Below are 3,882 nucleotides of genomic sequence, written 5' to 3' on the forward strand. Positions count from 1 at the left end.
TTTAGCTATTACTTTATGGGCATTATGGTTTAATAGAAACAATCTATACCATGAAGGTATGAGACAGAGTGTACCCTGGTTGTTACTTTTTTCAAGGCATATATTGGTGAGATCGATGCCCTAGATGCACCTAACAAACCAATGGTAATGATGGAAGAAGACCGATGGGTGCCTTCTGCGAGGGAATTTGTGAAGGTTAATTTTGATGTTCCGTTTCAAAAAGACAAATAAAAGTCTACTTTAGGGATTTTAATTAGAAACAGAGAGGGGTTAATCATGGTAATTTGTACTCATTCTAACAGTCATATAGTGGATTCTTTCATGGTGGAAGCTCGTGCGTATGAACAAACAGTGTCTTTTGCGGTGGATTTGGGCTTCAAGAAGGTTATTGTTGGGTGGATTATTTTGGTCATCATTAAGAAGCTTCAATCTTGTAACAGCCTATTTTCATTAAAATTGGAATAGTGGTTTCGGGATCACGAATCCGAGCCAAAAATAAAATTTATTTTAATTTTATTGCATGGTCCGTATTATGATAAAGATGTCATGTGAGAATTCTGATAATAAAATTTTACAGATTATGTGTTTAATTACGGGAAGGACCAAATTGCATAAAATGTAAAAGTTGAATTCTAATTGCTAGAAGGATTAAATAGCTATGGATTCAAAACTTGAGGTCCTTATATGGTAATTAGACCATTAATCAAAAGTTAGTAGATATTTTTGATGATTCATCCATGGAAATTTAGAAAAAGGCAAGGACTAAATTGGAAATAGAAATAATTAAAAGATGATAAATAATTAAAAAGAAATTAACATCTTATTTTATATCATCTTCTTCTCTAAAATACATGGAAACCCTAGGAAAGAGAAAAAAAATCTTTCTTGGCTTAATTGGGGAAGTTTTCTTGTCCCGTTTTTAGTAATTTTGATATTTTTGAAACCAGAATAGTTTAATCTATCTATTTGACGGATTAATTTGAAAAGTTATCAAAGTATAGAAGTTATATCATGGATGAATATGTTGAAATTAGAAATTTATGGTAGAAAATGAAAGGTTGTTGATAGATAAACAACTTTTACAAAGTGATTTTTGATGAAACATGATTTAGGGACTAATTTGTAAAGTTGTGAAAATTGAAGAAAAAATTTGAAATCCATGGAATACATGCGCTGTAAATTGTATATTGAAATTTCGGTTAGGCTTGGAATAGGAAGTAAATTGTATGAATTTCATTTCCAAACCTAGGGACGAAATTGGAATTTATGGAAAGTTTAGGGGCAAAATAGTAATTTTGCCTATGATGTAAATTAAGTCCAAATAAATATGAAATGTGATAAATTGATGATTAAATTCATTTATATAGATCCGGATAACACAAATTCGAGGCTAGATCGAGGAAAAAAAGTTTCAGGTTAGTAGATTTATATACACGAACAAGTGCCAAGGTAAGTTTGTGTAACTTAATCGAGCTTGTAAATATGTTAAATCGAATGCTGTGTTTGTATGGAATGTATTTTATATTTATGTGAATTAATTTGAATTTTATAATAAAGAAATGAATACAAGTTTGAAATGGTTTAAAAGGGTTAAGTTCCGTTTGAATATTGCATTTCGATGGATAAATGTGATTTCCCTTATTGAATGAGGTCCTGCATTTATTGCTGACGGGATTTAGCTCAGATGAGTAATCCTATTGACCTCATTACAAATAGGATTTAGCCCGGATGGGTAATCCTGTTATAATCCCTCTCAGGTATATGTTATAATTAGGATTTACCCTGGACTGGTACTCCTAATTGAGCTCTTTTCTTAGCACATGTTACAGAAAGGATTTAGCCAGAACTAGTAATCTTGATATATGATATGTGGCTCGAGAGTGTGCTCTTTGATTAAGTACCCTAATGGGTACTCCTGAATATAAATTGATGGGTTATTGAATTGTACACCTTGAATGTACTACTTGAGTATCCATCGGAATTTTAATGATTCAACTGATAAAATAATTGACTGATATGAGAGTTATGAGATGAAATGAATAATGTTTTGAAATAATATAGTATGATGAGCTCATCTGTGTTTACTTGATGTATTTGAGAATTATGTGACTAACATGTTTGATTGAATGTATGTGTTTAGGCAATTTTGCCAAGTTGATGGAAAACATGTTATTGTATGCATGGTTTTAATAAATGAGGTTGGTAAGTTTAATTCCTGTTATACAAATTTATTAAGCATATAATGCTTACTAGGTTTTATTTTCTCTATTTTATAGTGCTCGGTAGCTCGTGAAGGTTGGTGATTGGTTGGAGCATCATCACACTATCCACAAGCTTATTTTGGTATAAATAGTAAACTTATTTTGGTATAATGGCATGTATAGGCTAACTTGACCATAGATGGCTTAAATATGTTATTTGTGATCTAGCCATTGAAATGGCTAGTAATGGTATGTTTTGGTATTTATAAAGTATAATGTTTTGATAAACACCTATGTGTTAGATAGGAATGATCAAATGATATTTTATGTTTGTGTTAAACCAAGGTAAGATTTTAAACATGTATGTATGCAATGTCATATCATATTAGATGTTAAAATTTGCTTAAATTCAATGCTTGGATTGGTTGGTATTTGGATGTAAGTTTGGTGCAGGTTATTGGTAAAATTTGGGTGAGAAATGAAGCTAGAAATGGCTTTATTTTGTCCATATGGGTAGACACACAGGCATGTGTCTAGACAGTGTGTGACACACGGCCTGATATATGGAGGTGTGGTTAGGCTATGTGTCCCCTGTATCTTAAATTTGAGAAACAGAATGCTCAGAATTGAACACATGGGCAGAGACACGGGCGTGTGTCTCAGCCGTATGTGCTACACGGCCTAGAACACGGGCGTGTGTCTTGGCCATGTGAACCCTGCACCTAATTTTTGAAAATTAAATTGATCACACGGCCTACTCACACGAGCGTGTGGTTGGTCGTGTGGAACAAGTCAGAGAGTTACACGGGGTCGAACACGGCCTACAGCACGGGCGTGTCTTAGGGTCACACGGGCGTGTGAGCCCTACACCTAGGAAAATTTTTAAAATTTTGCGAAAAATTTATAGAGTTTCCGATTAAGTCCTGACTCGATTCTAATACTCATATTGGGCCTCGAAGGTCCATTTAAGCGACGTTATGAATAATCTCGAAAAATGAATAGTAATTGACATGAATTATCTGTAAATGTTCTGTGAACTCAGGTAATGTTTCGTAACCCTATTCCGGCGATGGATACGGGTTAGGGGTGTTACAAATCTTCTATGGATGATGACTCAACAATTAGTGTTATTATGAAGGAGATCAAGGAAAAAAGCAATAGGTTTGAGAACTTAAATTTTCGATTTGTACCGTGTCGCTTTAACAATGCCGCACATGTGCTCGCCGGTTTAAGCCACTCATATTCTTGTTCCATGTACTGGATGGTGGAAGCCCTGATGGCTGTCGAAAATGATGTAGTATTGCATTGACGATGGATGGACTCGCCTGATTAGTGATACTTGGCCCTGGTACTGTAGATATTATCAACTCTTGAACTTCGATTCTCTCTTCAGGGCGGTGACGGTTCTCTTTGCTTGATCTATTAAAGTGATTATTTTCTTTTATCTGAAGATCGAAGAGAGACGTTTCAGTTTGTTTACTGGTGATGGAATTTTGTTACAGATTGATTGAGGAAAGAGAGGGTTTTAATTTTGTTTTAGTCTTGATAAATACTTTTAATTTTCTATTTTGTTTTAATGACTTCAATTAGATTACTTTACCGTTTTCGGTGGGCGTGTTAGGTTGTGTATTCGTTTAATTTATCTTTCCTCAAATGAAATAAAACTACTAGTTTACCCTTT

This window comes from Gossypium hirsutum, chromosome A03, assembly GCF_007990345.1.
Source record: "Gossypium hirsutum isolate 1008001.06 chromosome A03, Gossypium_hirsutum_v2.1, whole genome shotgun sequence".
Classification (NCBI taxonomy): domain Eukaryota; kingdom Viridiplantae; phylum Streptophyta; class Magnoliopsida; order Malvales; family Malvaceae; genus Gossypium; species Gossypium hirsutum.